This window comes from Alosa pseudoharengus, unplaced genomic scaffold (assembly GCF_046254945.1).
Source record: "Alosa pseudoharengus isolate Yale_2024_CS ecotype anadromous, Long Island Sound unplaced genomic scaffold, YU_APseudo_1.1 YU_APseudo_1.1_scf_27, whole genome shotgun sequence".
NCBI classification, from domain to species: Eukaryota; Metazoa; Chordata; class Actinopteri; order Clupeiformes; family Clupeidae; genus Alosa; species Alosa pseudoharengus.
Window position 1 is genome coordinate 91,430 of NW_027468704.1, and position 14,629 is coordinate 106,058.

Sequence of the window (14,629 nt, forward strand, 5' to 3'; positions counted from 1 at the left end):
AAAAACTCCCAGTCGGAGAGCGTGTGTAGCCTATTAAAAAAATATTTTATCCCAAATGCCATCAGCATTCTTAACCAAACTTAGTGACAACATGCATACCCGGCTGAGCTGTACAGCTATATTTAAACTTATTTATTAATTTTCTATATTCTATTTCTATATTTCCCCTTTTTTGTACTTGTTTTAATTAGCCTATATCTTCAGGATATGAGATGTTGTTTGTCCATCTGTCTGGTGAGCCAAAGACTTAGGCTAGCTAGCCTACATTAGCCTAAATATTTATTTTATTCTATTCGAATCCACCATAATGTAGGGATGGAGAATGATTTTCAAGTGGCCTACTGTATATTTAGGATTCAGCTGAAAAACTCGAGCGCTCTTGAAAAACTTGTTTGGAAAAGAATGGATAGGCTATCATGTGATGTCGTGGTCGTATCGCCCTCTCATGGTGAATTGCATGGATGAATATTACATGATTTTGTGCTTCTTTGTCAATCGGACCTTCGTCAAAATGAAACGCCATTGTGTGACAAGTGTAAAAATAGCGGCCTGGTTGAACATGCACTGAAATAACCTAACATAATTGAACATAACCTGAACAAAACCTACCCCCTACCAGGTTAAGTTCAGAGCCTATGTTACCATAGTTACTTACATAGCCTGATCATTTTTGAGCTTTCTGGAACTGAAATCCCAGGTTTACCATTTACTCTGGGTTTACATACCCAGTTAAGTTCAGGGCCTATGTTACCATAGTTACTTACATAGCCTGATCATATTTGAGCTTTCTGGAACTGAAATCCCAGGTTCACCGCTAACTCTGGGTTAACATACCCAGTTAAGCCAGTAAACCTGCTTTCTGGAATACCCCACAGGTGATTAACTCACCTGCAAGAGCAGGAGTAATGGTTTGCAGGGATACGCAGGGACTTTTGCAGCCAAATGTCTCTCATCTTATTGTTGCTTTTTGGCTTAGATGGCTCAGATAGTATGATCTCAGCTAAAGTCATTTCAGCCTGGTGGTCATAATCAGAAGATGCTAAGGACCAGAAACTCTTCACTTCAGACATTGCACTGTACACTGTATCACAGAAATATGATGGGAAAGATGGGAAGATCTGCAGGTATCAGCAGCCGCCATGTAATATTGTAGCTCTATCTGAGTAATTTATATAACTTTCCACCTCATTTGACTCCGTAACCGTAGCCTGCACAATATTGTTACATTCGCAGTTCGTTGCTGTGTCAATATCAAACAAAATCACAGATTTCCCTAGCCTCGTGAGACCATCCTGATCTCGCAAGCTTCAGGGTTTCACTCGCAGATCAGTCTGGATACTTTCCGTTAAAGAAAATTTGGAGCAGTTCACCAAACGAACGTCCAATCAGCGTTGGCTTTGAGGCGGGTTGAGGTGTGACGCAACGAACAACATGACGGCATCCACAGAGATGAGCATAGCTATCGCGCAAGTTTTATTCAAGTTAGAAAGTATTCCTGGGTAAACTGTGAAGCTATGAGTCTCAGCCATGCAGCTGGGAGGAATGAACGACACAGACATCCTCCACAGCTGATTCCAGTTCATAATGGAGGAATATACTATCTTCAGAAGTGTAGGGCCTACCGTGAAAACTTGATGGGAATTGTCGTTGATTAGGTTCATAAATGGTAAGTTAAAACATCTTAACGTTTGTCACGTTACCTAACTTAATTGTATGTTAAACGGCATTAGAAGAATACTTTGTTCATCTAATTGGTTGATTTGGCCCGTCTATAACCAACAAAGGTGGTGATAGACAGATGGTTTATCCAATCAGCTAACCAGTATGTCCGCCCCTTCCCAAAAGTTCTTCAATGAAAAGTTCCCAGATGGATATGCGGAGCAAATCCATCTGGCGGAGTCAGGTTAAGATTTCCCTCCATTTCAGTCAACAAGAACACTTGCTATTGTTGATCTGTGCGCTTGCTATAGGATAGATAAGGAAAATGTCAAAAAGGAAACGTCAGTGACCAGCTTGCGAGCGCGAACACAACTTTTCCGGTTCCGGCGCCGACGAGAGTGGCAGCATGTCGAGGTAGCTCCAAGTCTTTGTGTTTTTTTACCGTCTTTTGTTTACTTTTTACTAAGCAACTTTTTTGGATTACGCACTTTGAGGAGTGTTCTCATTCTATCCTATGGATATGGATCTATTACAATGCTCCAGCGGCAGCAAACTTGTGTACACAAGGAATCAGCTGCTTGCAATACAACGGAATGCTGGTAGGGTTCACGTAAACATCCCGGAGGAGCTGTGGTGCTTTCGGGGTGCAGAGCGGGAGTTAAAGTGAGGACTAGGCGTCGGGAGAAGAAGTGGCAACACAAGCCCTCAGTTCCTTTGATGGTTATGGGAAACGTGAACTCACTGGCGAACAAGACTGACAAACTGGCTGCCCTGGTAAGAAATCAGAAGTTGCACAGGGATTGTAGTTTGCTATGCTTTACGGAGATGTGGCTAACAAGCCATAACCCCCCGGCTAACGTTTAGCTGCCCGGCTTCAGTGTAGCTCGTTTGGACAGAGACAATAAACTTTCTGGCAAAAAGAAGGGAGGCGGACTGGTGCTTTACATAAACAACAGATGGTGCAATCCCGGACATGTTACAGTGATGGAGACTGTATGCTGTAAGGATGTGGAGTTATTAGCGGTTAGTCTCCGTCCGTACAACATGCCGAGGGAGTTCTCGCACGCCATTGTTGTTTGTGTCTACGTTCCGCCTCAAGTCCTCCCGGACACAGCGTGTGACACTCTACAGTCGCTAGGCTCCAAACTCAGCACAGTGATGCTTTCTTTGCGATCTCTGGTGATTTCAACCACATTACACTGGATTCCACCCTCACAAACGTTTACCAGTTTGTTGACTGCCCAACTAGGAAAAACAGGACAATAGACCTCATGTATGCAAACGTGAGGGATGCTTACAGTGCCACCCCCCTCCCCCCACTGGGGAAGTCAGACCATAACCTCATTCATCTTCAGCCAATGTACAAGCCAAAAGTTCAGAGGCTACCAGTTGCCACGCGCACCTTCAGGAAGTGGACACCAGAAGCGGATGAGGCTTTGAGAGACTGCTTTGAGTCCACTGACTGGAGTGTGCTACTGAATGGAGAGGACTTAGAGGAGGTCACACATTGCACTACTGACTACCTGAACTTCTGTATGGACATTGTTGTTCCCACAAGAACTGTACGCTGCTTTCCAAACAACAAGCCTTGGATAACCAGCAATGTCAAGACCCTTCTCAACAGGAAAAAGATGGCGTTCAGAGAGGGGGACATGGCAGAGCTGAGGCGCGTGCAAGGGGAACTCAAAGTCAAGCTGAAGGAGGCTAAGGAGGACTACAGAAGGAAGGTGGAACAGAAGTTTCAGGAGAACAACATGAAGGAGGTATGGGACGGTATGAAGACCATAACTGGCCTTAAGAATAGCAGCAGCTCTGTGGAGGGAGATCCGGACAAGGCGAACCAGCTGAACCACTTCTACAACAGGTTTGACTGCCCTGCTCAAGCTCCAATGGCAGTGGTCTGTACACCCCCCCCCCCCCCCCCCCCCCCCACGTTGAACATTTGGCATGCCTGTTCATGTGTGGAACAACTGGGGAGAAGTTTGGGTTATGTATTGTTGCACATTTGGCATGCCTGTTCATGTGTGGAACAACTGGGGAGAAGTTTGGGTTATGTATTATTAGGGAGAGGTTTGGGTTATGTACACTTGTGCACTCAGTCCAGCAGATGGCTAAAGGGTACACTTGTACACTCAGTCCAGCAGATGGCTAAAGGGTACACTTGTACACTCAGTCCAGCAGATGGCTAAAGGGCACACTTGTACACTTGTACACTCAGTCCAGCAGATGGCTAAAGGGCACACTTGTACACTTGTGCACTCAGTCCAGCAGAAGGCTAAAGGGCACACTTGTGCACTCAGTCCAGCAGATGGCTAAAGGGTACACTTGTACACTCAGTCCAGCAGATGGCTAAAGGGTACACTTGTACACTCAGTCCAGCAGATGGCTAAAGGGCACACTTGTACACTTGTACACTCAGTCCAGCAGAAGGTGGTGGTAATGCACTCTGTTTGCAAACTGCCAAAAAAAAAGCTCACTGAAGAAGAAGATAAGTTCGCCTGGGTTCGCTGACCTGTTCTTCTTCAGTGAGCTTTTTTTGGGCAGTTTGCAAACGGAGCAAACTGGACTGAGGTGTAGTGGCAAGTGTACCCTTTAGCCTCGTTATGGCCGCCAGGTGAATAAGGCGAATTGCAATAATTGAAGCTCAGGGACAGTAGTCCATACAATGTTGTAACAATCCTGTGACTCACCTTTTCAGTCCCTCCAGGATTTCGCGAGGATTTTTTGAGATTGTTGCAATCTAAAATGCCTGATTTCGCGACAACTTTTCTAAAAAATTGCGATCGAAGTTGCAGTGTTTTTAGCTGTTTGTTGCGAAGAAATTGCGAGAGAAAGTGAAAATTGCAAAAATAGTTGCGATTTTTTTTAACATATTTTTTTAATTGAGGGTAATTAAGGTTAGTAAGACCAAAATTACACTGATCATCTTGATGCTTATTAAAAAGGATAAGTAAAGGTAAATAGTAAGGGTTACAGAAAATCAAAGTAGGCCTACTTTATTTGTGTAAATACTGAAAGCATAACCTTTCGTAGAACTGTCCAAAAAAGACAGCCCCCTAAAGAGATGGCATAATGTCATATGTTTCAATACATTCATATATGTTGTAATTCATATTAAGTTCATATCTTTTTAATAATTAATATTCTGTGACTTAATTAGATACCACTAAGTATCTAGTAATTTCATATTGATTTAAACTATTAGACTACACTTTTCTTTAATGTTATTACATTGGTGGTGTGTAAGTCTAATTGACTGCCTGCCACTTTAAGGACGTGAGAATAGCGTAATAACAATAATCTAAGTGGATTGGAACGCTTGCATCTCACTGTGTTCGGCTACGACTGGAAATAACTTTTTGCATAGTGCATTAGGCCTACGATATGTGGATAGAATTCGGGATGTTTTCTATGTCATTAATTAAAATAAATGTTAAAAAATAACTCGTATGAAATCATTCTTGGATCATAGAAGAGCTAAATGTCTTACAATGTTATTCATTTCTATGATTTTGGTAGCACTGCACTACACAAACTGAGCCCACAAGCTAGCAAACATGACACGAGCTAAAAGGACATCTCCAGGTGTAAACGTTTGCCAATGGGTTGCATATGGTAGCCTACTCAAATGTCAGTAAACCAAGTAGGCCTTAATTAACTTACTTTCATAGCTTAGGCAGGTTAGCGACACTAGGTTGAGATGACAGATGCAAGTAAAGCAGATCATTAACGTTAGCCTTCTATTTATTGTCATCAAAACTGCAGAGGCTCTGGTGTCTGCAGAAGTGAGTGTGGCATCTGAGTCAATATTCTGCGCGAGGGGCTGTTGTGGTAGGTGAAATTTCACGGGGAAACCATGATGATTGGTCAAATTTGCAAAAAAGTTGCAGTGTTTGGACAAAATTGTGAGGTCGCCCAGAATTCACAGGGATTTGCTGAATTTGCGTTAATTGTTGCGATCGCAACATCGCAAATTCCTGGAGGGACTGCCTTTTGCAAAGTTTTCACCAACGCTTTGTGAAATACTGATCACTGAAGCGGTTGATTTATGCGCTGCTCTCACACACACACAGAGTTGCTCATGAAGTTGCCTAGGTGACATGGCACACACACGCAAAGTTGCTCATGAGGTTGCCTAGGTGACATGGCACACACACACAGAGTTGCTCATGAGGTTGCCTAGGTGATATGGTTGCCTAGGTGACATGGCACACACACACAGAGTTGCTCATGAGGTTGCCTAGGTGACATAGCACACACACAGAGTTGCTCATGAGGTTGCCTAGGTGACATAGCACAGAGTTGCTCATGAGGTTGCCTAGGTGACATAGCACACACACAGAGTTGCTCATGAGGTTGCCTAGGTGACATAGCACACAGACAGAGTTGCTCATGAGGTTGCCTAGGTGACATAGCACACAGACAGAGTTGCTCATGAGGTTGCCTAGGTGACATAGCACACAGACAGAGTTGCTCATGAGGTTGCCTAGGTGACATAGCACACAGACAGAGTTGCTCATGAGGTTGCCTAGGTGAGGGTCTGGGTCTGGTCTAGTGAGTACTACTGTACTGAGTGCTACGGGTGGAGCCACTCTTTGAGGGCGAACTGGAAAACAAGGACAGTGAAGGAGGGCTGGCGACCCTTGGTAAACCCCTTTCAGTGGTCGGATAGGCTGGCGGCCTGCGCAGGTCCAAGTCTTTGTGAGCAGCTGGGGCTGATCTCTGATCAGACACCCCACCTGATTGTGGAGGCTATGGCCATGCAGACACCCCAGCTGATTGTGGAGGCCATTGTAGTTATACAGTGCATTGGTGAGGGGAACGTCCACATTTAGAGGTGTAGTTGTAGTGAGGGGCACCTCCACATTTAGAGGTGTAGTTGTGCAGTGCATTGGTCCACATTTAGAAGTGTAGTTGTAGTGAGGGGCACGTCCACATTTAGAGGTGTAGTTGTGCAGTGCATTGGTCCACATTTAGAGGTGTAGTTGTGCAGTGCATTGGTCCACATTTAGAGGTGTAGTTGTAGTGAGGGGAACGTCCACATTTAGAGGTGTAGTTGTAGTGAGGGGAACGTCCACATTTAGAGGTGTAGTTGTGCAGTGTATTGGTCCACATTTAGAGGTGTAGTTGTGCAGTGCATTGGTGAAGCTGCTGGCTGGGCGTTGTGGTAAACTGGTCAACTTGTATTGCAGAGTTGGTCAGTGGGTAGTGAGGTGAGCCATCGCTGCCTCTTATCAGAGCCTTTGTTTGGACTGTCCATGATAGCAGGTAAACACACTATGCCATTGTGCTATCACAGTGGAAATGTGAACACCATGGTCCATACATATACCACACACAGTGAACACCATGGTGCATATATATACCACACACAGTGGAAATGTGAACACCATGGTCCATACATGCAGAAGGAAGATGGAACAGAAGTTGCAAGAAAACAACATGAAGGAGGTGTGGGACTGTATGAAATCCATCACTGGCCTTAAGAAGAGCAGCATTTCTGTGGAGGGAGACCTGGACAGGGCGAACCAGCTGAACCACTTTTACAACAGGTTTGATTGCCCTGCACCAGCTCCAAGTACTGCTCTTGTTTGCGTGCCCGCCCTACCCCCACCTCCCAGTCTCCCAGTCTCTCCAGTTCTGCATCCCGGGGACATCCAACGACCTAAGCCCCCATCACCCCACGCCCTGCCCCCGCCTGATGCCTCCTTGCCTGTGCCTGTTGAGCTGTCCAAGACTCTGGCAACCTTGACAGGGACATCAAGGAGGTGGTCATCCCCCAGCCCCTACCCCACCTCATTACCAGTGCAACACTCACCCCCACCATCACTGGATATTGCACCCCTCCCCCACATGGCGCCCACGAATAACGAGGTGACAACGACTTCAGGCAACAGCCATCAGACACACAGACCCCAGATGCTGCCCCCCTCCCCTCCCCTCCCCCCCTCCATCATCACTGCTGATCAGGTTATCGCACCTCTCCCCCACATGGTGACCAGAGGAGTGCGGCAACAATGGCTTCAGCCAACGGCCATCAGTCCCTAGCCACACGACAACCCTCACAGAAGCACCCCTCCTCCTCCTCCCCCTCCACTCCCCTCATCCCCCCCCATCATTACAGCGGATCAAGTAAGTTATCTTTTAAAAAAACTTCATCCTCGTAAGGCAGCCGGGCCTGACAGACTGTGTCCAAGGCTGCTCAAGGCCTGTGCTGCTGAACTGGGGGAGCCACTGAAGCACATCTTCAACTGGAGTCTACATCTCGGACAAGTTCCAACACTGTGGAAGACATCATGTCTCACCCCCGTCCCTAAGAAGCCACACCCCAGTGAGCTTAATGACTTCAGGCCTGTGATGAAGACACTGGAGTGACTGGTCTTAGGTATGCTCAGACCCCAGGTACGCCATGCACTAGACCCGTTACAGTTTGCATACCAGGAGAAAGTGGGCGTGGACGATGCCATCACTTATCTTCTACACAGGACACATTCTCACCTAGACAAGGGGAAAAGTGCTGTGAGAATCATGTTCTTTGATTTCTCAAGTGCTTTTAACACCATCCAACCCCTCAGACTGGGAGACAAGCTCTTGCAGATGGGTGTGGACGCTCACCTGGTAACCTGGATTACAGACTGCCTGACCGAACTGTCTCTCTGACACTGTGATCAGCAGCACCGGAGCGCCACAGGGAACTGTGCTCTTGTAACAGATATAAGAAAATGTGTAAGTCTTTTTTGTTTTCAATTGTGTTTGGTTCAGGTCAATATGTTTTATTTCTCCAAAATCCTTGTTCTGCCTTGTATAAAATTAGCTTTGGTATTGGGAGTTTATATTATTTTGTGTAACAGCGCCCTCTGTGGGAAGAGTGTATTGAGTGAATGACATCGCGTTCTCTCGTCAGTCTGTTTACCATTGACTGAGGGGAGGTACTTATTATATGCGATGTGATCATTAAGAATTAATGTGTTTTACCGTCAGTTTAAGTACACTCTATGATTTCTTCATGCATAATATTGCAAGGGCATATGGGATGAGTGGTTTTGTGTTCCTTAATGTATATCCGAAGTGAATAATGATATGTTTGAAATAGCTAACTAGCTAACCACGTTGTTTATGCGTGTGTGTCGTTAGCTCTCGCCATTTTGTCTTCATGCAGGAAAGCCTATATGCTTCAGCTTTTCTCTTCTTTGTATAGGCTACTGTTTATATTTATGGAGAAAAACCACATCCGTGCTCTTGTTTGATTTCTTCAGGTATGTACTCCCATTGCCATGTTTAGCAAATGTGATGTTCATTTACATGTATTATGTTGGAAGATCTAATTGTGGTTTAGTCCTGTATGTATTTATGTTGTAGCCTATGTGTGAACAGGTTAGATTTAAGAGATATTTCCTAAGAAGAACATGCAATGTGATTGGAGAAAAAACAGCCTAATGTGAACATTTATTTTCCATAATAATTCTTTATTGTATTTTGTTTTATGCTTTTTGTATGAATGCAATTCAACGGTCAGTCTGTTTACCATTGACTGAGGTGAGGCTACTGTTTATATGGAGAAAAAACACATCAGTGCTCTTGTTTGATTTCTTCAGAATAAAGTGCCTAAAGGAATGTCAGCGTCCTGTCATCAGTGCACCTGAACACAACGCAGTAGTCGGCGAGGTTCAGACCGCGCCGGCTACATTGGTGCCGTGACCCGGATTTCTTCGCTTCAGATCATTGCCAGGGTGATCGCCGGTGGTTGCTGTGACGAGTAGGAACATCTTCAGGACGTTGACAAGTAAGTACATGGGCTAATGTTAATGTGGACATTTTAACTACTAATTGCCTCTACCTCAGCTAGTATAATTTTACATTGTGATTTTTTTTTCTTTATCTGCATATTTTGCATATTTGCATGTACTAGTAATTCACATATTATTACCATAGTTTAACACATCACAACTTTTGCAAAAAGTGACTGATGGTAAGGATGTGCAGACACCACTCAGCCGTGGGGATGCTGCGGTGGTAACCTTAGGGAGGGGCAGGCTTATGAGTAGGGTGGAGTGCACGCCGGTTAAAGGTACTGGTGTACTAGGCAGACCTGTACTCTCATCCACACGCTTACACACTGATGCACATTCCCCCGCACCGCACATGCATAGGTTAGGGGATGCTTCAGACATTGGGAATGGTGTTAGTTCAGTGGGCCGTCCTGTATTCTCATACACTCACACGCACACAAATGAACATTCTCCACGTCAGCCAGTTTCTAGTACAGATGTGAGTTCCGCAGACCTAGGGAATCTCATCACACAATTAGCTTATGAAATAGGAGAGAACATTGCTAGCCAACTACAGAGATCTGTTGGTAGTGCAGATAGCCAGACCACTCCTACACCTAGCCTGAACTTAGGACTTGGACAGTCTGACTTGAACATGACTGGAGTAAAGTTAGTTATGAAGACAGATGTCAAAGAGCCGCCTTACTTCAGGGGTGATGGAACAGACAAACACACAGTGCATGAGCGTGTACCTGAATAAGAGGGGTGTCCCCCCGCAAGAGTACTCTCAGGAGATCATGTCAAGACTAATGGGAAAGGCTAGAGACATCGTTAAAGTTACCCTGCGCAGCATGCCATCGCTGAAGCCAGCTGAAAACTCCAAGCTTGTCTTTGATATTCTGAAACAGCATTTTAGTGAGGTAACCTACTCCTCGATAGCCTCGTGAGACCATCCTGATCTCGCGAGCTTCAGGGTTTCATTCGCAGATCAGTCTGGATACTTTCCGTTAAAGAGAATTTGGAGCAGTTCACAAAACGAACGTCCAATCAGCGTTGGCTTTGAGGCGGGTTGAGGTGTGACGCAACGAACAACATGACGGCATCCACAGATGAGATGAGCATAGCTATCGCGCAAGTTTTATTCAAATTAGAAAGTATTCCTGGGTAAGCTGTGAAGCTATGAGTCTCAGCCATGCAGCTGGGAGGAATGAAAGACACAGACATCCTCCACGGCTGATTCCAGTTCACAATGGAGGAATATACTTTCTTCAGAAGTGTAGGGCCTACCGTGAAAACTGTTCATGTCACATACAAATGGTAAGTTAAAACATCTTAACGTTAGTCACGTTACCTAACTTATTTGTAGCCTATGTTAAACGAAGGCATTAGAAGAACACTTTGTTCATCTAATTGGTTGATTTGGCCCGTCGATAACCAACAAAGGTAGTGATAGACAGATGGTTTATCCAATCAGCTAACCAGTATTTCCGCCCCTTCCCAAAAGTTCTTCAATGAAAAGTTCCCAGATGGATATGCGGAGCAAATCCATCTGGCGGAGTCAGGTTAACTCCTCGATGCCTTTAGCAGATTTTTATAACACGCTTCCTTTGGCCGGAGAAAGTCCCATGGACTATTGGATACGCTTAAACAAGGCTGTGGATGTTGCGGATGAGTGTCTGAGAAGGCAGGGGCGAAACGTTGAGGACCCCTCTCACGAAGTCACAATGATGCTGGTGAAACACTGTCCTGACCCCGCTCTTGCAAGTGTCCTAAAGTGCAAAACAGCAGAGAAATGGACAGCAAATGAGATTCAGGAACACCTCGTTGAACATCACAGAGAGGCTAGAACAATGTCTCAAGCCAAGTCTTACCGGCCAAAGAACGTTGGTGTACATGTTCAGACGTCAGCAATAGAGACAGTCACTGCAAATAACACTACAGACCTTACCTGCTACCCGAAACCAATGGGGCCACCATCCTCTCCTCAGACCGAGAGCGCCTGCATCCAGTCTCTCATTGGCTTGCTGAACCGTGTGCTGGAGCAGAATGCCCAGACAGCAGCAGTTGTGCCACCGAGCAGGGGGCCAGCAGCCATTGTTCAGAGTAGATGTAGAGTCTGTCAGTCTGCTGAACACTCAACTACGGCGCACTGTAGACAGGCGAACGTATGGGCTGTTACAAGCCCGGCCACTGGAAGAGAGAGTGCCAACAGCGCTGGCCAAGAATTAACACCCAGCCACAGTTAGCACAAGAACAGCCTAAACCTGAGCAAAGCGGAACCAGTTTAACCCATTCGCGCTGGATGCTGCATGACGCAACATTGACCCTCCCGCTGGATGCTGCGTAGCGCAACATTGACCCTCCCGCTGGATGCTGCGTAGCGCAGCATGCTTTTTATTTCATGTTTCTAGGTGCTACAGAGGCTTAGATATTACATTTTGGTAGACGTTGACAATTTTTAGTATGTTTTCAGAAAACCCTCAGGAAATAAGGTTATTTAGTCTAGAATGCCATAGGATTCTATAGCATACCTGCCAACACTCCCGTTTTTCCCGGGTTTCTCCCGTTTTTAGTCCTATCTCCCGGACCCCTCCCGGTTTGTTATTTCTCCCGGGAAACTCCCGTAATTTGCATGGCCCAAACTCCTTTATGAATTGGACCAATATGTTTGTCTAATGTTAACCAGTTGCCAGATATTGTATCAAATGCATTATATTCACACAACCCACACACCATATACAATTTCAACCCGTTTGTCACCTTAACCTGGCAACCTATAACCCAGTTGCGCAGTCGCGTTTAAGCGAGCCGATAGACATGGCAGGTGAAGGCGGTCGCGGTGTCCCCGCAAAGAAACCGAAGTACACTTGTAAATTTCAGCAATGTTGGACGCAACAATTTACGTGTATCTTACCCAGTCATATCGACAACCTCCACGCTTTTTGTAAGGTGTGTCGTGTTGATTTTAATGTAGGCCACGGAGGGAAAAATGACATTAGTCAGCACATTAAAACACAGCGGCACCATCGCGCAGAAGAGGCCAGTAAGGGCACACAGGCGATCTCATCCTTCATCACGAAAGGACAGACAAAGGCAGAAAACGTGATGCAAGCCGAACTGAAGATGGCAATGTTGATAGCGCAGAAAAAAATCTAAAGAAATATCAATAAATGAAGTTATGTCTTCATTTATGGGTATTGCAATATTGACAAGGAGCACCCCCCGGAGGGTCCCCGCACAAATCTCCCGGATTTTGAAAACCAAATGTTGGCAGGTTCTATAGGCGTTTTTAGCAGGCATTTTAGGAGTAAATGGGTTAAACTAGATGGCTCACATACGGAGAGGGGATGTGTGAGCGTTAAAGCATCAACCCTTGAAGAAAGTGAAGAATTAAAGGAGATGTATGTCAATGTTTGTAAAGCAATGTCAGATAATTGCACAGTAATTGTTCAGAATATTCACACAGTCGAGACGTTCAGCGAGTTATTTCACGCACCAGTGACAGTTAATGGCCGTGTTCAGTTGCAAGGGCTCCTCGATACAGGGTCAATGGCCTGCACGATAAGTGAAGAGGCAGAGCAAAGATTGCTATCAGATAGCGTCTTGACCCAACAGCAAGAACTCCCGCAGCGCATCATCCTAGTTGGCTGTGGAGGAGTACAGGTGAGCCCCAAGTGCATGTATGACATGGAGCTGAGTCTGTATGGGGTGAAGTGCATGGTCCCAGTCCTGGTGGTCACTGGTCAGAAAGATGACGTCATAGTAGGCACCAATATGTTGAAATATGTGCTGCATCAGCTGAAAAATGAGAACAGTTACTGGACACTTATCTCGCGCAACACAAAAGGGTCTTCAGACGGTGAACAGTTTTTGGAGATGATGGCAAGCCTCACGAGATGGAGGGGTGAAGATGTGCCGGAAAAAGTAGGGACAGTGAAACTAACCCAGGCGGTGACTCTTCTTCCCAAACAAGAGTACCTGCTGTGGGGTAGACTGCCAAGTAATGTGCCCAAGTCACCTGGGAGCACAGCTGTGGTCGAGCCTACCACCTTCAGGTGTGTGCCTCGGGCCATTATGGTGGGGAGATTTGTAACACCGCTGTGGGGAGATGGCTGGACCTGTGTGATGGCTACTGATGGAGCAGGTGTGTGATGGAGCAGGGGGCCTGTGTGATGGAGCAGGGGGCCTGTGTGATGGCTACTGATGGAGCAGGGGGCCTGTGTGATGGCTACTGATGGAGCAGGGGACCTGTGTGATGGAGCAGGGGGGCTGTGTGATGGCTACTGATGGAACAGGGGACCTGTGTGATGGAGCAGGGGACCTGTGTGATGGAGCAGGAGGCCTGTGTGATGGAGCAGGGGACCTGTGTGATGGAGCAGGAGACCTGTGTGATGGAGCAGGGGGCCTGTGTGATGGCTACTGATGGAGCAGGTGTGTGATGGCTACTGATGGAGCAGGGGGCCTGTGTGATGGCTACTGATGGAGCAGGTGTGTGATGGCTACTGATGTAGCAGGGGGCCTGTGTGATGGCTACTGATGCTACTGATGGAGCAGGGGACCTGTGTGATGGCTACTGATGGAGCAGGGGGCCTGTGTGATGGAGCAGGGGGCCTGTGTGATGGAGCAGGGGACCTGTGTGATGGCTACTGATGGAGCAGGGGGCCTGTGTGATGGCTACTGATGCTACTGATGGAGCAGGGGACCTGTGTGATGGCTACTGATGGAGCAGGGGGCCTGTGTGATGGCTACTGATGGGGTGCCTGCTGTGCACTCACTGCTGCCTCCTGGGGGTGACTGTGAGGAGCTGCAGGAGGTGCTGGACCATCGGGTGAATATGAGAGTTTAAGACTGAAGATAATAAAAAAACTTTCAGGATTCAGAGGTTTAAGCGGTGGGTAACCAAAGTGCATTCACATTCACATTCTTACTTTTGTCTTGTGTACGATAATTTGAAAATCTTACATACACAATAATAATGAAGATCCACTTGTAGACTTCTCCTCAAGGTCAACAGGCTCACAGAGGTGTTCAGGCTCATCTCCAGCTGAAGAGGGCAGTAGAGAGCATCTGGTGGCTGGAGTGGGTCATAAGTGTGTGTGGTGCTACGATGGGACAGAGAATCTGTCACTGTGCAGATTTGTTTTTGGGGGTGCAGACGTTGTGTTTGAAGCGGGTGGGAGACCGGGTCTAGAAACAGGTAT